The 23,083-nt window shown below is 46.6% G+C and overlaps 1 pseudogene across 2 annotated transcripts; it reads right to left on the bottom strand.

The window, feature by feature from the left end:
• Nucleotides 1-19,427: 19,427 nt before the first annotated feature.
• LOC311532451 (feather keratin pseudogene) lies at nt 19,428-21,717 on the bottom strand (annotated as a pseudogene). Of its 2 annotated transcripts, none has more exons than XR_014714580.1 (2): nt 21,607-21,717; nt 19,428-20,622 (listed from the first exon to the last, which is right to left on the bottom strand). The product of XR_014714580.1 is annotated as a feather keratin pseudogene (transcript). The 2 variants fall into 2 exon arrangements; XR_014714591.1 differs by lacking the exon at nt 21,607-21,717 and adding an exon at nt 21,082-21,155.
• Between the last annotated feature and the right edge of the window lie 1,366 nt (nt 21,718-23,083).

Raw genomic sequence — 23,083 nt, 5'->3', positions numbered from 1 at the left:
GGCTAATAATTCCTATGTTCTGCTGAGCAGAAATACCCATTGAAGGTGTTGCTCCTTCATATGATGTAATTTCATGTCACTCCATGGAAGTCAGTGGACCTGAACCCATTTTACCCCAGTTGAGGAGTTTATCTTTAGTGATTTGTTAGGAGAGAAGCAAAGTTTCTCTTTATTCATCAGCAAGTTTTGGTGACTCCCAAGGTTTGGAAAACCAAAGAGTCACACTGTGATGCCAAGCTCAACTGGTTTACATGTAGAGGTTAAATTCTCAAATGAAAATATGTGATTACCATGATCCCAACCACGATCTCTTTGAGAAATATGTGAAATGATCCCAGAATCACAGGTGTCCATCATGGAAATAGTTACACTTATTCTAGTCGGTGTTTTTCAGACAAAGTCATTGAGAGGGAATCAAAGGGCTGGTTGGGAGGGAAGCTTAGTGCGAGTGGACAAGAGGTGTAGAAAGAGAAAATAGAAACAAATACATGACCACACAAAAAGAGACTAAGTCCACTCCTGCTCTCTCTCGGGCCTCATGCTGACCTCACAACAATTCTAACCGAGCTTTGAAGCCTTTCTTCCACCGGCACTAAGAAGAAAGGGTGACCCGACCCAGTCCAGTCACTGGCAGCTGCAATGAGCCATGCGTTAGGCAGTGCCCTGACTCTGAAGTGGTGATCAGACCCTCACCAGTGGTTGTGACCCTCCCTGGACCAATTCTGAGCAATTTCCCTAAGCAGAGCAAAGTGGCAGCCATAGGAGCACCTGTGGTTGGAGCCGTTTTCGGAGGCTTATTGGGTTTGGGGGGATTATACGGCTATGGAGGCCATTATGGAGGGTTGTATGGTTTAGGGAGATAAGGTGGTTACGGGGGCCTTTACGGTTACGGGGGATTATTGGACCATGGGGGATACTGTGGTTACCCGGGCCTTTATGGTTATGGGGGATTATGGGGATATAGGGTATCTTGCCATAGCTACCTCAGTGGAAGCTGTGGCCATGTTAAACCGAGCTGGAACATCCGTGGAAGAAGGAAGAACCAGGAAATTAACAGCAAGATCCAGATTCACCCCTGACCTTTTGGGCATGGCTTTCAGATGTGCTGTGCAAACATGGCTCCAGTTGCGCTCAGTGGGAGCTGTGTGTGCTCAGCACCTTGGTCTGATAGAATCATAGAATCATAGAATCATAGAATATCAGGGTTGGAAGGGACCCCAGAAGGTCATCTAGTCCAACCCCCTGCTCAAAGAAGGACCAATTCCCAGTTAAATCATCCCAGCCAGGGCTTTGTCAAGCCTGACCTTAAAAACCTCTAAGGAAGGAGATTCTACCACCTCCCTAGGTAACGCATTCCAGTGTTTCACCACCCTCTTAGTGAAAAAGTTTTTCCTAATATCCAACCTAAACCTCCCCCACTGCAACTTGAGACCATTACTCCTTGTCCTGTCATCTGCTACCATTGAGAACAGTCTAGAGCCATCCTCTTTGGAACCCCTTTTCAGGTAGTTGAAAGCAGCTATCAAATCCCCCCTCATTCTTCTCTTCTGCAGGCTAAACAATCCCAGCTCCCTCAGCCTCTCCTCATAACTCATGTGTTCCAGTCCCCTAATCATTTTTGTTGCCCTTCGCTGGACTCTCTCCAATTTATCCACATCCTTCTTGAAGTGTGGGGCCCAAAACTGGACACAGTACTCCAGATGAGGCCTCACCAATGTCGAATAGAGGGGAACGATCACGTCCCTCGATCTGCTCGCTATGCCCCTACTTATACATCCCAAAATGCCATTGGCCTTCTTGGCAACAAGGGCACACTGCTGACTCATATTCAGCTTCTCGTCCACTGTCACCCCTAGGTCCTTTTCCACAGAACTGCTGCCTAGCCATTCGGTCCCTAGTCTGTAGCTGTGCATTGGGTTCTTCCGTCCTAAGTGCAGGACCCTGCACTTATCCTTATTGAACCTCATCAGATTTCTTTTGGCCCAATCCTCCAATTTGTCTAGATCTTTCTGTATCCTATCCCTCCCCTCCAGCGTATCTACCACTCCTCCCAGTTTAGTATCATCCGCAAATTTGCTGAGAGTGCAATCCACACCATCCTCCAGATCATTTATGAAGATATTGAACAAAACCGGCCCCAGGACCGACCCTTGGGGTACTCCACTTGATGCCGGCTGCCATCTAGATATGGAGCCATTGATCACTACCCATTGAGCCCGACAATCTAGCCAGCTTTCTACCCACCTTGTAGTGCATTCATCCAGCCCATACTTCTTTAACTTGCTGACAAGAATACTGTGGGAGACCGTGTCAAAAGCTTTGCTAAAGTCAAGAAACAATACATCCACTGCTTTCCCTTCATCCACAGAACCAGTAATCTCATCATAAAAGGCAATTAGATTAGTCAGGCATGACCTTCCCTTGGTGAATCCATGCTGGCTGTTCCTGATCACTTTCCTCTCATGCAAGTCCTTCAGGATTGATTCTTTGAGGACCTGCTCCATGATTTTTCCAGGGACTGAGGTGAGGCTGACTGGCCTGTAGTTCCCAGGATCCTCCTTCTTCCCTTTTTTAAAGATTGGCACTACATTAGCCTTTTTCCAGTCATCCGGGACTTCCCCGGTTCGCCATGAGTTTTCAAAGATAATGGCCAATGGCTCTGCAATCACAGCCGCCAATTCCTTCAGCACTCTCGGATGCAACTCGTCCAGCCCCATGGACTTGTGCATTAACAGGTTTTCTAAATAGTCCCTAACCACCTCTATCTCCACAGAGGGCTGGCCATCTCTTCCCCATTTTGTGATGCCCAGCGCAGCAGTCTGGGAGCTGACCTTGTTAGTGAAAACAGAGGCAAAAAAAGCATTGAGTACATTAGCTTTTTCCACATCCTCTGTCACTAGGTTGCCTCCCTCATTCAGTAAGGGGCCCACACATTCCTTGGCTTTCTTATTGTTGCCAACATACCTGAAGAAACCCTTCTTGTTACTCTTGACATCTCTGGCTAGCTGCAGCTCCAGGTGCGATTTGGCACTCCTGATAACATTCCTACATGCCCGAGCAATATTTTTATACTCTTCCCTGGTCATATGTCCAACTTTCCACTTCTTGTAAGCTTCTTTTTTATGTTTAAGATCCGCTAGGATTTCACCATTAAGCCAAGCTGGTCGCCTGCCATATTTACTATTCTTTCGACTCATTGGGATGGTTTGTCCCTGTAACCTCAACAGGGATTCCTTGAAATACAGCCAGCTCTCCTGGACTCCTTTCCCCTTCAAGTTAGTCCCCCAGGGGATCCTGGCCATCCGTTCCCTGAGGGAGTCGAAGTCTGCTTTCCTGAAGTCCAGGGTCCGTATCCTGCTGCTTACCTTTCTTCCCTGCCATGCTGCATTTCTAATGTTACGCTTTATGACTCTTTCTGCCAAGGCTTTCCCAGCCATGTGCTGATTCTCTTATTTACATGTGGACTCATTCTGAATTACACGCAGGCTGTTTACACTGACCCCGCAGTGTGAAGGAAAGAGGGGCCCTAAGATGGGCATCATTTACATTTATTACCACTTTAATTCCCTTTTAGGCACCACGTGTTCTATCCTCTCTATCCATATGTACCTTGAATGCCTCACTTTGACCTTTGCTATGGCTGATGTATAATGCAGAAGCTGTGTAGTCCCTCTGCTTCTATTTTGCTTTGTCTCATTTCCCACCGACTGGGGTAAAACAAGGAACTTAAAATGATTGTAAAGGGGACTTGTTTCTCAATCTCTGCAGCTGCAACAAAGCACAAAGAACGTTTTGTCTGAAATACATCCCATTGAGGCAGGTGATTGGTCGTACCCCTTCTTGAAACACTGGAAATACATTCTTTCTGCTCTGTAGTATTTCTTTCTGTAACTGTGTACTGCCAATCGCATTTGCATTAAAAACTCTGCTGCATCATAATGTCGGTCTTCTGGTTCTCCTTGTTTCTTTTTAAAAAATTGCACTGGATGAAATTCCTCCCAGTGGAGCTGGCAGCACCAGGAACTTTTCAAGTTGCACCTTCCAAACCCCTAGTGCAGGGGTGGGCAAACTTTTTGGCCCGAGGGCCACATCGGGGTTGTGCAACTGTATGGAGGGCCAGGTAGGGAAGGCTGTACCTCCCCAAACAGCCTGGACTCCACCCCCTATTCACCTCCTCCCTCTTCTCGCCCCCTCAGAACTCCCGACCCATCCAACCCCCCCTGCTCCTTGACCCCTGACTGCCCCTCCCAGGACCCCCATCCCTAACCGCCCCCCAGGACCTCACGCCCTATCCAACACCCCCCCCCGCTCCCTGTCCCCTGACTGCCACAATCCCTATCCACACCCCTGCCCTTCACAACCCCCGGGGACCTACCCCCATCCAACTCCCCCTGCTCCCCATCCTCTGACTTCCCCCCCCAGAACCTCCACCGCCTGCTCCCTGTCCCCTGACTGCCCCCAGGACCACCTGCTCCCCACCCCCTTTCCATACCAGAGCCAGCCACGCTGCCATGCTGCCCAGCAGGAGCAGCGGGCCAGAGCACTGTCTGTATGTCGATCTGAGGCTGCGCGTTGGGGGAACAGCGGGAGAGGGGCCAGGGGCGAGCCTCCCTGGCCGGGAGCTCCAGGGGCCAAGCAGGACAGACCCACGGGCCGGATGTGGCCCGCGGGCCGTAGTTTGCCCACCTCTGCCCTAGTGTGATAGTAGAATCTGGCTCTTGGAGTGGCTGAGAGCATTCTACAGGCCCTTACTTGCCAGGCTGAGTTCCTCCTTGCATTACGTTGTTTAGCAAATAGTCTTTGTCAAGGTTCCTTCCCCACTCTGAACTCTAGGGTATAGATGTGGGGACCTGCGTTAAAACCTACTAAGCTTACTTTTACCAGCTTAGGTTAAAACTTCCCCTAGGTACAAACTATTTTACCCTTGGACTTCCACTGCCACCACCAAACTTTATCTGGGTTCCTGAAAAAACGTAGTTTGGACACGTCTTTCCCCCCCAAATCCTCCCAACCCTTGCACCCCACTTCCTGGGAAAGGTTTGGTAAAAATCCTCACCAATTTGCACAGGTGACCACAGACCCAAACCCTTGGATCTTAGAACAATGAAAAAGCATTCAGTTTCCTTACAAGAAGACGTTTAATAGAAGTAAAAAAAGAATCATCTCTGTAAAATCAGGATGGTAAATACCTTACAGGGTAATTAGATTCAAAACATTGAGAATCCCTCTAGGCAAAACCTTAAGTTACAAAAGAGACACACAGACAGGAATATTCATTCTATTTAGCACAGCTATTTTCTCAGCCATTTAAAGAAATCATAATCTAACACATACCTAGCTAGATTACTTACTAAGTTCTAAGACTCCATTCCTGTTCTGTCTCCGGCAAAAGCAGCATATCGACAGACCCAGACCCTTTGTTTCTCTCCCTCCTCCCAGCTTTTGAAAGTATCTTGTCTCTTGGTCATTTTGGTCAGGTGCCAGCGAGGTTACCTTTAGCTTCTTAACCCTTTACAGATGAGAGGATTTTTCCTCTGGCCAGGAGGGATTTTAAAGGGGTTTACTCTTCCCTTTATATTTATGAGAGTCTTTTATGTAAAGACTAGACAGATTTTTCACTTTAACAATGTAAGTTTTTCTTTGGTGTCAAGAAGACCAATCACATAGTTCGCGGTAAGCATCTGTGTGACTTTGCAGGACAGCGACCAGGTTTTCATAAGGAAAAGAAAAGTGGCCACAATGCTCCTTATGTTTTCTGTCTTGCCTTCTGCATGTTTCAGATTTATCTCCACTGCAGAAAGATGTCTTCCTTCACAAACATCTGGAGTAACACTCCACAAAGCATGCACAACAGCAACAACAAGCCAGACGTAAGGCAGTGCCCTGACTCCCACACAGGGCTGATCCAACCCCCACCGGCTGTCATGACCTTCCCAGGAGCCATTCTCAGCTCTTTCCCTCAGGAAAGCAGAGCGGACTCCTCGGGTGCAGCTGACATTGGAGGTGGTGATGGGGGCACATGTGCTGACAGAGGCTTATAAAGTGATGGAGGATTATATTGTAACCGGTGTCCCAGTGGTTATGGGAGATTACACGATTATGGTGGCCAACACAGTTAGGACGGGCTCCGTGGTCACAGGGGCCCATAGGGTTGTGGGGGATAAGAGGGTTTGGGGGGGATTGTGATGGGATTATCGGGACCTTAATGGAAACTGTAGGCCATGCTAAACCCAGCAGGCATATCCATGGGAACAGGAAGAAGCAGGAAATGAACAGCAAGATTCAGATTCACATCTGAGCGCATAGGCCTGGCTTTGAGAAGTGTTGAGTACACAGACATCTGTGTGAAATAATGAGAGAGCTGCATGTCATCAGCACTTCTGCAAACATTCCTAATGTTTGCCATGTTACCTATATGGGTATCCTCTCTTGCCTTCCTAGCTATGGGTTTCCTCTCTTATCAACCCAGTAGGCTTGATTCTCAACTACACAATGGGTTTTACACCATTCTATAAAGTGCAATAGTTCCTCTTAAAATCATCAAAACAAAATAAAAAAAATCCCACAATGAGCCTCTCCAAAAGTTACTCTCAGGTTAGGCTGCTACTCTGAAACCTCTCAGGTTAGTGACATATTTGGAAGCCATGAATGGTAAGTATCCAGTAGGGTTCAGTTGATACAGGTTAGTGTTTGGCATGAGTAGTCCCAACTATTGGGGTTTATCTCTGACTCTGCCAATCGCTCCCTGTCTGACCTTCACCTGAATGTGCCTCCCTTTACCTCTGTGGCAAACAGGTATAATTGTAACTTTCAGGGTCGATTGTCTGAGGCTTTCTTCAATCAAGGCATTTCAAAGAGCTTTACAATCATTCATCATGTTTTATACGGCCAAAGAGGTGTATTATTATAATAATAGTAAATTTTAATTAAGATTAGATGTTTCAATATTAAAGATATTGAAAAGGGCAGTGAACAGCAGAGCAGCTAACAAAAGGAGTTTGCCTGGGATCTGCCTGAGAGGAGGTACGCTAAGGGCTGCATTAAGGAGGCTGTGTTGGTGAGTATCTGAGTGTTTGTTGTGAGGACAGTGTGACTGTGTGCTTGATTGGTTGTTTGAAAAGAACGGGAACAGGGTGTGCTTTGTTCCAGGTGAGACTTAAGTGGGCCTGAGTGCATAAAAACCCAGTCAGTTGCGAACCAGCTGAGCAGTGAACCGCAGAGCAGCTAACAAAAGGAGTTTGCCTGGGGAGAGCCCACTGAGGCTTACATCTTGCTGGATTCTCTGAGTAATTACTGCAACTCCTGAGGAAGCTCAAAAAAGAAGGTAATATGGATGGGAGGTGTTCAGCTGTTGTGACCTGCACTGGATATGCTATGTTTGTCTTTCTTCCACAGGACAGATGCGACTTTGTCTGTACAAACCTGGTCTCCATACTGGAAGAGAAGGTTCAAGGTCTGGAGCAACAGGTATCAACCCTGCGTTGCATAAGAGAAACTGAAGATTTCCTGGACGGATGTCAGGATAGGCTTCTACGGGCACAAGTTTCTGAAGATTCAGAGCAGGCTGCACATGGGGGACAGAAGGATAGTGAAGAAATTTGGCATCATGTGACCTCCAGAAGAAAAAAGGGGAACGTCCATGTACCAGCAGGGCAGATACAGGTAAGTAACCGTTTTCATGTTCTCTCCACAGGTACTAATGCGGAGAGTGGACCAGATGATACGTCTGAGGGAAGGGAGCAGAAGGAGACTCTGCCGATTTGAAGGCATGGGATGCACTGTCCTAGGGTTGGGGGTTCCATGACCACCACTCCCAACAGAAGGAGGCGGGAGGTGGTGGTCGGGGACTCTCGCCTCAGGGGGACTGAGTCATCTATCTGCCGCCTTGACCGGGAAAACCGAGAAGTCTGCTGCTTGCCAGGAGCTAAGATTTGCGATGTGACGGAGAGACTGCCGAGACTCATCAAGCCCTCGGACCACTACCCCTTCCTCCTTCTCCACGTGGGCACCAACGATACTGCCAAGAATGACCTTGAGTGGATCACTGCGGACTACGTGGCTCTGGGAAGAAGGATAAAGGAGTTTGAGGTGCAAGTGGTGTTCTCGTCCATCCTCCCCGTGGAAGGAAAAGGCCTGGGTAGAGACTGTCAAATCATGGAAGTCAACGAATGGCTACGCAGGTGGTGTCGGAGAGAAGGCTTTGGATTCTTTGACCATGGGATGGTGTTCCATGAAGGAGGAGTGCTGGGCAGAGACGGGCTCCATCTTATGAAGAGAGGGAAGAGCATCTTTGAGAGCAGGCTGGCTAACCTAGTGAGGAGGGCTTTAAACTAGGTTCACCGGGGGAAGGAGACCAAAGCCCTGAGGTAAGTGGGGAAGTGGGATACCGGGAGGAGGCACGAGCAGGAGCGCATGAGAGGGGAGGGCTCCTGCCTCATACTGAGAAAGAAGGCGATCAGCAGGTTACCTCAAGTGCCTATATACAAATGCACGAAGCCTGGGAAACAAGCAGGAAGAACTGGAAGTCCTGGCACAGTCAAGGAATTATGATGTGATTGGAATAACAGAGACTTGGTGGGATAACTCACATGACTGGAGTACTGTCATGGATGGATATAAGCTGTTCAGGAAGGACAGGCGGGGGAGAAAAGGTGGGGGAGTTGCATTGTATGTAAGAGAGCAGTATGACTGCTCAGAGCTCAAGTATGAAACTGCAGAAAAACCTGAGAGTCTCTGGATTAAGTTTAGAAGTGTGAGCAACAAGGGTGATGCCATGGTGGGAGTCTACTATAGACCACCAGACCAGGGCAATGAGGTGGACGAGGCTTTCTTCCGGCAACTCGCAGAAGTTACTAGATCGCAGGCCCTGGTTCTCATGGGAGACTTCAATCGCCCTGATATCTGCTGGGAGAGCAATACAGCGGTGCACAGGCAATCCAGGAAGTTTTTGGAAAATGTAGGGGACAATTTCCTGGTGCAAGTGCTGGAGGAACCAACTAGGGGCAGAGCTCTTCTTGACGTGCTGCTCACAAACTGAGAAGAATTAGTAGGGGAAGCAAAAGTGGATGGGAACCTGGGAGGCAGTGACCATGAAATGGTCGAGTTCAGGATCCTAACACAAGGAAGAAAGGAGAGCAGCAGAATGCAGACCCTGGACTTCAGAAAAGCAGACTTTGACTCCCTCAGGGAACTGATGGGCAAGATCTCCTGGGAGAATAACATGAGGGGGAAAGGAGTCCAGGAGAGCTGGCTGTATTTTCAAGAATCCTTATTGAGGTTACAGGGACAAACCATCCCGATGTGTGGAAAGAATAGTAAATATGGCAGGCGACCAGCTTGGCTTAACAGTGAAATCCTTGCTGCTCTTAAATACAAAAAAGAAACTTACAAGAAGTGGAAGATTGGACTGATGACCAGGGAGGAGTATAAAAATATTGCTCAGGCATGTAGGAGTGAAATCAGGAAGGCCAAATCACATCTGGAGTTGCAGCTAGCAAGAGATGTTAAGAGTAACAAGAAGGGTTTCTTCAGGTATGTTGGCAACAAGAAGAAAGCCAAGGAAAGTGTGGGCCCCTTACTGAATGAGGGAGGCAACCTAGTGACAGAGGATGTGGAAAAAGCTAATGTCCTCAATGCTTTTTTTGCCTCTGTCTTCACAAACAAGGTCAGCTCCCAGACTACTGCACTGGGCAGCATAGCATGGGGAGGAGGTGACCAGCCCTCTGTGGAGAAAGAAGTGGTTCAGGACTATTTAGAAAAGCTGGACGTGCACAATTCCATGTAGCCGGATGCGTCGCATCCGAGAGTGCTAAAGGAGTTGGCGGATGTGATTGCAGAGCCATTGGCCATTATCTTTGAAAACTCATGGCGACTGGGGGAGGTCCCAGATGACTGGAAAAAGGCTAATGTAGTGCCCATCTTTAAAAAAGGGAAGAAGGAGTTTTGCCGGCACCCAGTGCCGAGAGGCTGAACAACAGCTTGAGTTGGTTCGTTACCCGGTGTGCTGCACCCAATAATCACAACGGGGTGGAGAAGCAGAAAAGTTTATTTGAAGCTTCAAAAAGGTACAGGGAGATTTGAATCTCAAATCCTGTACAACAGAGCAGGAAGTTACACAGGCTTTTATACATCCTTTTTTCCAGCATACTTATCCAATAGCAAGCTGCTCCAAGTATCCATATAGCCAGCCAATCCAGTTCCCAGCTAGTTCCCTGATTCTCTGTATCATTTGTTAAACTATACATAAAGCTGCTTTATTCAGCCAAACAGGGGAGATATGGAAGAACAGGAGGATCCTGAGAACTACAGGCCAGTTAGCCTCACCTCAGTTCCTGGAAAAATCTTGGAGCAGATCCTCAAGGAATCAATTCTGAAGCACTTAGAGGAGAGGAAAGTGATCAGGAACAGTCAGCATGGATTCACCAAGGGCAAGTCATGCCTGACTAATCTAATTGCCTTCTATGACAAGATAACTGGCTCTGTGGATGAAGGGAAAGCAGTGGACGTGTTGTTCCTTGACTTTAGCAAAGCTTTTGACACGGTCTTCCACAGTATTCTTGCCAGTAAGTTAAAGAAGTATGGGCTGGATGAATGGACTATAAGGTGGATAGAAAGCTGGCTAGATTGTCGGACTCAACGGGTAGTGATCAATGGCTCCATGTCTAGCTGGCAGCCGGTATCAAGTGGAGTGCCCCAAGGGTCGGTCCTGGGGCTGGTTTTGTTCAATATCTTCATAAATGATCTGAAGGATGGTGTGGATTGCACCCTCAGCAAGTTTGCAGATGACGCTAAACTGGGAGGAGTGGTAAATACGCTGGAGGGTAGGGATAGGATACAGAGGGACCTAGACAAATTGGAGGATTGGGCCAAAAGAAATCTGATGAGGTTCAACAAGGACAAGTGCAGAGTCCTGCACTTAGGACGGAAGAATCCAAGGCACTGCTACAGACTAGGGACCGAATGGCTCGGCAGCAATTCTGCAGAAAAGGACCTAAGGGTGACAGTGGACGAGAAGTTGGATATGAGTCAACAGTGTGCCCTTGTTGCCAAGAAGGCCAATGGCATTTTGGGATGTATAAGTACGGGCATTGCCAGCAGATCGTTCCCCTCTATTCGACATTGGTGAGGCCTCATCTGGAGTACTGTGTCCAGTTTTGGGCCCCACACTACAAGAAGGATGTGGAAAAATTGGAAGAGTCCAGCAGAGGGCAACGAAAATGATTCGGGGACTGGAACACATGAGTTATGAGGAAAGGCTGAGGGAACTGGGGATATTTAGTCTTCAGAAGAGAAGAAGGAGGGGGGATTTAATAGCTGCTTTCAACTACCTGAAAGGGGGTTCCAAAGAGGATGGCTCTAGACTGTTCTCAGTGGTAACAGATGACAGAACAAGGACTAATGGTCTCAAGTTGCAGTGGGGGAGATTTAGGTTGGATATTAGGAAAAACTTTTTCACTAGGTGGGTGGTGAAACACTGGAATGCGTTACCTAGGGAGGTGGTGGAATCTCCTTCCCTAGAAGTTTTTAAGGTCAGGCTTGACAAAGCCCTGGCTGGGATGATTTAGTCGGGGATCAGTCTTGCTTTGAGCAGGGGGTTGCACTAGATGACCTCCTGAGATCCCTTCCAACCCTGATATTCTATGATTCTATGATTAGCTTCACTTTAAAAATGCATGTCAAGGTCTCAGATATCATTCCAGTGCTCAGTTCATGAGTCCTAGCCTCTGAAATTGGGGTTCTTTGATTTTTGTTCAATGTACCTTTGCATTTCCCTTATATATATGTATAAAAATGTTTAAGGGTAGATGCTGAGCCAGTTTAAAGGAGAACAGTTCCATCAATTTCAGATTGAAGGAAGGCACTTTACCCAGACTGGATTAGAGAAAACCTTGTTAGGAATGTATCTTTCTGTGCATACTCTGCAACTCCACCTCCTGCTACTCTGATCTAATATACAGTGAAATCAATGGCAAACATCAGGTACTGCATTTCCACCCATGAGCAGCCAAGAAAACTGGCTCTTCTGAGAGACTTCAACTAAGAAAGAAAAGGAAGAAGCACAAGATAGACAGAGTTAAGGAGACTGTTTTCAATGGCCAGATTGCTGTGGGATGAGACTGGATTAATTGCAAATCTGCATTCTGCAAGCCCCTTCTTCGACAAAGCTTTTCAGTCAGCATTAGAATAATTTTAAGTGCAAAATTCACCCTTGCCCAGATTTACCCTGGCTCAGCATCCTTTACAAAGCAATGTTTGTTAATGAAAGGGAAATGCAAAGCTTTTTTGAATGAAAAACCAAACAGCCCCAAATATTCGGAGGCGAGGAATCATGAACAGTTGACTGGATCTTTAAAATGCATTTCTGAAATGAGGCCACCCAGGGAGCTTTTTGCAGCCCTGACAACCTCCGAAGCATGGGCAGGGATTGGGGGTGGGGAAAGCAGCAGTCCCTCCTTGCAGTATCCAGCTGTTGTTGCTTGTTAAGAGCTTTCCCTTCCCCCTTTCCCTGGTTCCTATCACGCAGATGGAGAGCAGAAGACCAGAAGTCTGAAGTGCAGGCAATATGATGTTGATTGGGATTAAATAGCTCTGTGTGCGGGAAAAGCCTTTTTTCCCAGCGTCCCAGTTCCTCATAGGAATCATTATACCTGTAGTGCATGCCCTTGGTCCCACCTCTTACAATTTATGGTAAGTGTTGGGTCTGGGGGATTTGCTAGCACATTTTTTGTATCCTAGGGGAGGGGTAAGGAGTGAGGTCGTGCTTTGGTCAGGCATTTCTTTGGCCTTTTAGTGTTTCCTATGCCCATCCCCCTCCAGACTGGCTGCTTGACCTTATCTCAGGAGAGGAGTTTGTGTCCTTCAGGTGTACACTTGTATATTACACTCCCACCACACCCAGCAACACTTTAGCTCTCTCTCTTCCCCCCTTTTCCCCCCTGCCATCTGCTTGTGGGCAGATGTAACACACAGTGTCTTTGTTCTTTGTTGACACATATTGGTAAGACTATAAAGATCTCAGCAACTGAAATGAGCAAACAAGACCCAAAATTCTATCCCATGCAAATACACTTGCCTGAATACTCCATTATCATCAGTAACACTCCTGAACAGCTGTTGCCAAGGGCAGCGAGATGTGCGACCTTGGTGTTTGCACTGGTGCCTCCAGCACTGATCAGCACCATGCACTGTGCAGCCTCCTTGGGGGCTCTGGGCAGTGCCTCTGGATCCAGGTGGGGCCAGCGTGCAGGGCGCCGGAGGGCGCTCTTGTCAGTGGAGGCGGCTGCGGCATTTGGGCGTTGGGTATTCTCCTGGGCTAGAGTTCACTTCATTGCCCTCTCCAAGGCTGAAATACCCCCCAAATCCCTTAGAAAAGCAGCTGGAGACCCAGAGTTCAGTCTCTAAGGATTTTGAGCAAGGAATGAACAGGATCAACCTCCCCATATTCAAGACCCCCCAAAGAACAAAAGGGATAAAACTGAATTAAGTACCAACATGATCAATCTTACGATAAAGAAAGATAACATGGCTATTTTATAATCCACAGATATTATCTTCACAGTTATAGATTAATAAAGAAAACAAATTAATTCTAAACAGCTCAGTCCCCACAGATACAGTGAGAAGAAACCCAGAGTTCCCAAAAGCTTAGCTTGAATATACTGGAGTCTCAGGTAAAAGTCTCTGATCACTAAATCTAGACAATCTGCAGAGTCAAAAGCAACATCTTCCCTCCACTTTCCTGCAGGAATCTTCAGTTGGAATCTGTGCAGACTCTTCCTCCTCCTCTGCTGAAATCACGCTTAGCCAGTCAGAGAATTGCTCAACCCACCACCCCGTGAAGTAAATTGATTTTCAAAAGCCCAGCTCTGTTACAAAAAATTGCAAAATTGAGAATACGATCACATTTACAGAAAGGTTGGTGACTCTCACTTGTTGAGACAATTTAATTAAAACCGTTTGGCTAAAATCAAACAACATTCAAAGTACACCACTAAAATAAAAGAAATTAACCCCCCCCACACACTTTCCCCTGTAATTAACATTCCCCAGGCTTCCCTATTGGAGGGTTGTACACTATCACCGACCTGCTGCAAAATGCTTCCAAGTTCGGGCAAACAGGCTGCTTCCTGCTCCTGTGGCCGACCTTCTCCCAGCCCGCACAGAGCCCAGGGCTGGGCGCAAAGCAGCTGCCCTGACCCCTTCCCTCATGGAGTCAGACCCCAGCAAGAGGGAAGCTTTTGGAGCAGACCCAAAACTACCATACGCAATTCCAGAAGCTTCTGGATGGGGAGTGCTAAATCTGCCTAGCAAAAATGACCCAGACACAACTCACTCCTATCCACTCCTGCCCCCACCGTAGAGCTCTGAAAGAGATATCTCCCTGTTAGCGATGTGGGTTCAGGGCCAGCTCCAGGCACCAGCGAACCAAGCAATTGCCCTTTGGGGTGGTCAATGTAAAGGGGCGGCAGGATGTCGGGCTCTGGGGCGGCAATCCGCCCTCGGCGGCGGTGGGAATTTGGCAGCCGCTCCATCACAGCGTGTTTCGTGCCGGCGGCAATTAGGCGGCAAGGACGCGACTCTTCTTTGGTTGCATCATCCCTCCGCCTCCCCGTTCAGAAGCAAGTTTTGGGTTTTTTTTTCCGCTTGGGGTGGCATAAACGCTGGAACTGGCCCTGTTTGGGTTACATTTAGTCTAGGGAAAAGAAGACTGAGTGAGGAACTGAGAACAGCGTTCACATCTGCTACAGGCTGTTAGAAAGAGGACGGTGATCGGTTGTTCTCCATGTCCACTGAAGGTGGGACAAGAAGAAATGGGCTTGATCTGCTGCAAGGGAAGTTTAGGTTAGATATTAGGAAAAAAGCTCTAAGGGTAGTTAAGCTCTGGAATAGGCTAACCAGTGGTTACAGCTTTATTCACCATTTTTAGCAGATTAGTTTTTCCCAGAGAAATCCTGACAGACTGTGGTGCAAATTCCATGTCTGTAGTCTTTCAAAAGCTACGGGAATGATGTAGAGCAAAGCATATAAAAGCTGCTTCCTGTCACACACAAACGAATGGGTTTGCGGAAAGATTTAATGGAACTTTAAAAGCTATGCTAAGAACGTACGTATCCTGGCATGAGAATGATTGGGACGTTTTAGTTCACTATTTGCTAAATGCAGACAGAAGTGTTCCCCTAGAATCTACTGGCTTTGCCCCCTTTGATCTCCTGTATGGGAAGCAGGTTGGGGACCCTTAGATTTCATTTGAGGCTCTGGGGAGACTTATATCATATGCCGTCACATATGTTATACGGAAGCCCAGCAGCCACGGAACGGTGCAAACCGTGCACATCAATATATTAAAACTTACTCTGAAAGGAAGAGGGCAGTATATTTGATTTATTGTGCTGATGAAGAAACCTTCAGTGTCTCTTTAACGGATTTCATCAGGGAGAGCAGGGCAGGGAATCCCCTGGAAAGCACTGAGTTCAGGGAGGGTTAAATCCAACTCCAAAGCACGAAATGCCGGCCCTTTTAAAGCACCACAAACAGGTATTTTCCTCACCAGGTTTAGCTGCCCTCTAAAGAGGACAGTTACGGGGAATTCTCCTGTAGCTCAAGTTTGCAGAGGAAAGAGCGGTAGGGTGTAATGTGCACATCAGACCATGTGGAGTCAAGAACAAACTGACTGTGAAAAACAGTGGAAAAATATTAAACCAATGGAAGAAGTTATCTAGATTTGGTCTGGATCGAATTAGACCTTCAGGAACAAAGGGCCTCTCGAGTCCTCCAAGCAGTCTAAAAAACTGTCTGAAAATGCTCATGGCTCAGGAGTCTTTTAACCACTTTCACTTATTCTCCTGTGTGAACTAAAAAAGTCCTGTTTCAGAGTAACAGCCATGTTAGTCTGTATTCGCAAAAAGAAAAGGAGGACTTGTGGCACCTTAGAGACTAACCAATTTATTTGAGCATAAGCTTTCGTGAGCTACAGCTCACTTCATGGGATGCATACTGTGGAAAGTATAGAAGATCATTTTTTCATGCTTTGTGTGTATAAAAAGATCTTCTATACTTTCCACAGTATGCATCCGATGAAGTGAGCTGTAGTTCACGAAAGCTTATGCTCAAATAAATTGGTTAGTCTCTAAGGTGCCACAAGTACTCCTTTTCTTTTTTAAAAAAGTCCTATTTGACTCACTTTCTCCCTAGCCATTCAGACGATGTGCTAGGGATCTTTTAATTTAGGATTGACTCTTGCACAGACACTCTGTGATTCATAACAATGGGAAGGGTTTAGGGTTTTTCAGTTGTTTTTCCATTATCGAGTTGCAGGCGTTGGTTTCTTCATGCTTCAGAAATGAGTGCTTGGTTTTTCAGAGCAATACATGCATTAGGGACAGTAGATCCTGTTGATTTTAGTTGGAACTTGGGTATTCAGATCCCTTAGGGAGCTCTGAAAAATCTCATCTCCAGTTTTTAATTCAGGATTTAGGAAGAAATTTCCTCAGTTTCCTCTATAAAGGACTAATTCATCGTTCCTCTGCTTTCTTCTGAAGGTGCTGGTGAGTGACACTCACTGAGACAGTGTTATACCAATAAAATAAAAACCAGCAGGATCTTATTAAAGGGGAAAAGGCAAAATACCACATTTATTGTGAATACAGAAAGAATCCTAGTAAGCAGTTAGTTATAGCTATAACATTCCATTCAATCTCATATTTATTCACACATTCATTCATACAAACACACACAGGTCCTGCAAGGTTGTTATCATAGTTACCAGCCTTAGAGTTGCTCATGCCAAGCCACTGGCCAGGTGGCCTGGACATGAGGAGGGAGCAGGGCCTTGTCAGATGCACATCTGATGCTCCTCGAAGTTGGTTTGCAGAATCAGACCCCAAAGGTCTCACTTTCTAGAGTCCATTTTTATAGGAATTTCTTCCTAGGCCAGTCTATGGGAATTGCTTCATCATGCTGTTGCTGAATCAATCAGCAGATGGCACATTCCTGACGGCTCCGTGCTACCAGATGTTATCTTGTTCTTTGGTTCTCCCATCCTTGAGGCTGTTGGGTGGATTCCAGTCTGCCCTCTGGGGGTCCTCTAGTTATTTCCACTTGACGCCTTCTTCAGTCGATGGACACTTGATTCTTAGGCTGGCACCTCCCTGATCATTCAGTTATTATCCACACCAAGCATCCATCCACATACAGCATCTATCTCTATTTTAATCACAATTGTTAATACAACAAAAGGGCGGGGAGTCTCTGGGTGCTGTTTCTGTTGTTACAGAGTATTGCTTTGAGTCTCTCTCTGTGTGAATAGTTGTTATTACAAAGAATTGCTTTGAGAACAGACTCTGTCTTAGAATGTCCTAACGCAATTAGCAGCTTGCAAGTTTCACACCTAGAGGGAGAGAAACAGTACCAAAAACCCTCTTAATTAGTAATACCCTGGAATTTAAACTATGGGGAATCAAACTCATTTGTGATTTTAATACAGAACTTCTTTAATATGGTCTAACAACAGGATACGGCCTTAGATGGGCCACTCGTCTCTTCCAGCCTGGCAACTGCTACCTTCTCATGCGCAGGAGTAATTCTCGGGGCAGATCCTCGTCGGGCCTAATTTAGTGCAGCTCCCGCAAAGCCAGTGGGGCAGTGCAGATTCACACTGGGGGAGGAGGTGGGGGTTGTGTTTTGCCTGTATCTAAAAATTCTGCCTTTGTTATTTCCTCAGCAAGTGTTGGTGACTCGCTGAAGTTTCCAAACCAAAGCCACGCCTTGTGATTCTGGACTGAACTCGTTTGCCAGTAAAGGTTACAGCCTAACAAGGAAACTAGCACTGTTAATGCTATCTCAGCCATGTTCTATGTGATATTTTTTCTAAATGGACTGGAAATCCCAAGCTGTGATAAATGAATGGGGGTGGGTGTAGCTCCCTTTTATGGACACCCAGCCAGCCAGTAGCTGTAACATCCCTCTTAGAAGCTGTTCTCTAATGGCTCTACCTGGAAAGGGTTAAATGGCTCACTGCCTTGCATAGGTAAAGGGAAGTGAGTGGGCCAAAAGAGCCAATGGGAAGGCTAGAACTTTTTTAAATTGAAACAAGACTCCCCCTTTGTCTGTCTGTTGTTGTTCTCAGGGACAGGCAGACAGGGGGCAGTTATGCTGTGAGAAGCTTGGGCCAGGTATGAAAAATCATCAGTATCTTATCTAGAAACTATTCATCTAAAACCCCAGATATGTAATTAGATCAGGAAATGTCTAGGAAGAGGAGATTAGGTTTATCCCTTTTATTTCTTTTTGGCTTTTGGATGCCTCTGTGCTAACCCCAAGTGCTTTTGTTTTGCTTCTAACCTTTAAGCTGGACCTCAAGAAAGCTATTCTTGATGCTTAATCCCTGTGGTTGTTTTTTTTCTAATCTAGCAAAAGCCTAAATTCCCAGATGTATTTTCTTCTTTTTTTATTAATAAAATTTACCTTTTTTAACAACATAAGTGGACCTTGCTGGTGGCCAGTAGATGTGGACAAAGAGTCAGAAGAAGTTTTAGTTGTGCAATGAAATCCAAAACGTCAATGTCAAGCTGAACAATTTTTCCCCATTGTCCTAAATTTTGTCAGCTCATCTCCAGCATTGCAAAGTGAGTGCAAAGTTGGTGTCAAGGAGCAGAGCCGGTTGAATGTACCCCTCTCACTAGGTTGTCATAAAATACTGCTTCCGAGATGGATGCTACTTGCTACATGTCACTGGAGGTCCCATCAGAGGAGAAGAGAAGACCGTCCTGGAAAAGGAGAATTATTCTAAACAAGAGCTGCTGACTCCATAATGATGTTTCAGCAGAGCCTCTTTTGGAGAGTTTATTATTCAAAATGCTTTCAAATGACTTGCCAGAGATACATTGGTTTAAACATTCATCCTTAGCACCTGGAGGAGCAATAGTGATGGAAATGAATTTTGATTTGGTTTGAGGACTCCACATAAAGCATCCATAACAAACAGTGAGGTTAGTAAATTTTTCCCAGCATTTATCTGTATGAATAATCCCTACTGAAGCACCCAAACGCTGGGGAAGCAAGCTCCATAGAACAGGGAGGGTGATTTGTGGAGTGCACTGGGAAGAGCTTTCTAGTGAAGAGCCAGACATTCAAAGTGCTCTAGAAGGAAAGGAATCCTGTCCTGAAATTTGCTCTGCTATTCAAGGAGTTTGGGGTAGAGTTAACTTTCCTTTGTTAAAACAGGTAATGGAAGTTGGAGCTCCACCCTGGTACAGAAGCCCCACATAATGCTGTAAACTACTTCAAAGGCTGAATTCTCCTATCACTCCAGGGCTTCAAAAAGTCACCTCTTGAGAAGTGCCTGATGCTGCTGGCTCTTCAGGGATGAATTGTGTCCAGGGCAATGTTTAAAGAAGGAGGGAGGAACAAGGAGAACCAGAAGACGGATATTATGATGCATCAGAGTTTTTAATGCGAGTGACATTTGCAATACACAGGTACGGGAAAAATACTAGAGCAGAAAGAACATATTTTCAGTTTTTCAAGAAAGGCTGTGAACCATCACCCACCTCAATGGGACGTATTTCACACAAGATGTGCTTTTTTGTTGTTGCGGCTGCAGAGGTTGACAAACAAGTCCCCATTGCAACTATTTTCAGTTCCTTTTATAACCTCAGTCAGTGGGATGTGAGAAAAGCAAAACAGAAGCAGAGGACTATGCAGCTTGTTAAATAAACATCTGTGCAGAGAAGGTCAAAGCGAGAATCTAAGGATACGTATTGATGGAAAGGATAAAACAGACAGGGTCTAATTCTCCTTCACAGCAAGGTCTATTTTTCCCACGCTCAAGGGACTTAAAATGATAATAAATGTAACTGATGCCTCTCTTAAGGCCCCTATTTCCTTTAAACTGCAGAGTTAGTGTAAACAGCCTGTGTGTTATTCAGAATGAGTCCACATGTGACTAAGAGGATCAGCACATGGCTGGGAAAGCATTGCCAGGAGAGTCATAAAGCGTAACGTTAGAAATGCAGCAGGGCTATCAGACCAAGGTGCTGAGCACACACAGCTCCCACAAAGCTCACTTGGAGCCTGTTTGCACAGCACTTCTGAAAGCCATGCCCAAAAGGTCAGGGGTGAATCTGGATCTTCCTGTTCAGTTCCTGGTTCTTCCTTCTTCCACAAATATTCCTGCTGGTTTTAGCATGGCCCACAGCTTCCACTGAGGTATCTATGGTGAGATATCCCGGAACCACATAATCCCCCATAACCATAACCGCCCAGGTAACCACCTAATCCCCCATAACCGTAACGGCCACCGTAACCACCGTATCCCCCTAAACCATACCATCCTCCAGAATGGCCTCCATAGCCGTACAATCCCCCATGACCCAATGAGCCCCCAAAACCGGGTCCGACCACAGGTGCTCCTATGGCTCCCACTCCAGTGTGCTGAGGAAAATTGCTGAGAATTGGTCCTGGGAGGGTCACAACAACCGGTGAGGGTCTGATCACCACTTCGGAGTCAGGGCATTGCCTAATGCACGGCTCGTTGCAGCTGCCAGTGACTGGACTGGGTCGGGCCACTCCACAGTCTGGATAGCAGAGGCTGGAGAAAGTCATCTTTGTGGAATGGAGGTAAACCTGAAACACACAACCGGGATTAGAGTAAAGAGAAGATACAAGGGCTGGTGGAAGAAAGGCTTCAAAGCTCAATGTGGCTCAAGAGAGAAAGAAAGAGGGGCCTTAGTCCCGGTGTTCATGGCCATGTATTTCTTTCTATATCCTCTTTCTACACCTCCTGTCCACTCGCACTAAACTTCCCTCCCAACCGATCCCCTAGAGCCCCTCTCAATGGCTTTGTCTGAAAAACATAGACTGGAATAAGTGTCACTATTTCTATGCTGGACACCTGGGATTCTGTGTCCATTTTAGACATTTCTCAAAGAGAACACTGTTGGGATCATGGTGATCACTTGCTTTCATTTGAGGATTTAACCTCTGCATACAAACCAGTTGAGTCTGGTATCGCAGTGTAGTTCTTTGAGTTTCCAAAGCTTGTGAGTCAACAATACTTGCTGATGAATGAACAGAAAACTTTACTTTTCTCCAAACAAATCACGACGGACAAGCTCCTCAGCTGGGGTTCAGGTCCACTGACTTTCATGGAGTGACACTAAATTACATCATCTGAGGAGAAGCACCTTCAATGGGTATTTCGCCTGAGAAGAACACAAGAATTGCTACACTGGATCTCACCACTTGTCAGCTTAATCCATTCTCCTGTCTCGAAGAGTGAGGAGTAACAGCTGCTTGAGAAGAAAGTAAAAGACCACTGAATTGGTCCTTTCTGGACTAACCTGGGAAAGTTTCTTCCTAATATGACTAAGTGAAAAATGGCTAAATGAGTTTCTAAAGTTACTGAAAAGAGTTCAGTGCCCTAAATCTATTTCCAATTAATAGGAAATGTGTTTTCCAATTGCACATTTTGCTCCCAAAGTCCCCGTATTAGTTTTAAATCATATATCCACCAGCTCGTGTAACTGAATCACTACACAAGGTAATTATGGAAGAACACCCTGATCCCTAATAAATATCGCAGTGAGTCAATGCAAGATTCAGGCTTACCTTAAAATAGCTCCTACTGTCTATGATCTCTAGAGTTCGAAAGCGATTGAGTGGAATTGGACTTATGCAGTTCACCGAGGAGATGAAGTCTGGAGAAGTGTTTAGAAGAGCCCTGAGTGGTGAACATTTTTATACGATTCCTAGGACTGCCTGGAGGATCTGCTATGCCATTTGTGGAGGCGGTCCTAATTAGTTACCAAAAAACTTGATTGCCTTGCACAATCCTCCTTTGAATGCAGCTGTTTTCCTCAGGGGTTGTGATTATTAGGTTGATCTGAGCCTCAGAGGGCGTGACATGCACATTGCACTCTTCATCTTTCTTTCATCTTCAGATGGTACCGGCCAAGTGCATTCCTCGTACCATTCCGTCGACTTTATTGGTGCTGCCATTATAATGAAGGTCAAGGTGATTCTGAGCGGCATCAGTAGCACAAGTGGGTGTCATGAAAGGAATCCAGTTTGGTCCTTTCAATTCCTGCTGGTCGTGTTAGGGGCATGGGGCAGTTCATTCTAAACCTTCCAGGAAGGAGGGAGCCATTCGTCTACATTCTCAACGGGTCAGACCCAAGTCCCTTTGAAGTTACTGGGAATCATTCCATTGCCTCCAGAGTATTTCTTGTCAAGACCTTAAGTCTGAAATTCACCCTTTGGCTGGGGGATGGTACAATGGCAATGAACAACTTTAACCCAATTTTAAACTTTCAAACTGGGTCTTAACAGGGTGTTAAGTGGATCATGGGCCTTTGTGATGGCCCTTTTTCTCAGGGGTGAATCTTACCCTGTGGTGAATAATACTTGTCCTAACATTGGACCTCCACTTGGGTCACCAATGCCATCTCAAAGGGCTGCCTAGATCTGGTTTGCTGATGGGTCAAGGGGAGGGATGGCGGAGAGTGAAAGGAAGTAGGTCAAGTGTAGTGGCCTCCCCTCACAGGATTGGGCCAGCAGTGTCCAGATGGAGGCCAGGGGGCTCAGAGCCCCCTCTGCCCAGAAGGATCGCGGGCCCAGGGCCCCAGGCAATTGCAGACTCCCTGGCACTAGGATGCTAATGGGGCGGCTGACAGGCTGGGTGCTGAGCACTGCTTGGCTCCTCGTGAGCGTGCTCATTGCTCAGTAACATCTGCTGATGCTGCTGCGCTGGCTGGCAATTAAAATGGTTAAGGGGGGCAAACTGTGGGGGATGGGCATGGTCTGAGCAGGGGGCGGTAACTGACTGCATGGGGCAGGGGGATGAAACAGCTGGAGGCAGAGGCAGAAGGGGGCCAAGTTGTAAAATTGGAGGGCGGGGTATCTCCCTCCTTTAGCTGTGTGGTCCTGTGACTGGGCCCTGCCCTTCCTTGTTGCTGCCCCAGCCTGATTCAATCCTTGTTCCAGAGAACAGGGTAAGGAGCCTCCCTGAGACTCACTGGGATCACGCTCCATTATATGGCCAGCAAGGTACACTCACACGCCAGGGAGCCGACACCTGCAGCACGGC

The sequence above is a fragment of the Lepidochelys olivacea genome (assembly GCF_965140295.1).
Source record: "Lepidochelys olivacea isolate rLepOli2 genome assembly, chromosome: 1".
In the NCBI taxonomy this organism is placed as follows: domain Eukaryota; kingdom Metazoa; phylum Chordata; order Testudines; family Cheloniidae; genus Lepidochelys; species Lepidochelys olivacea.
Note: the sequence above shows the minus strand (reverse complement) of the source record. Positions and strands in the feature narration are given on the sequence as shown.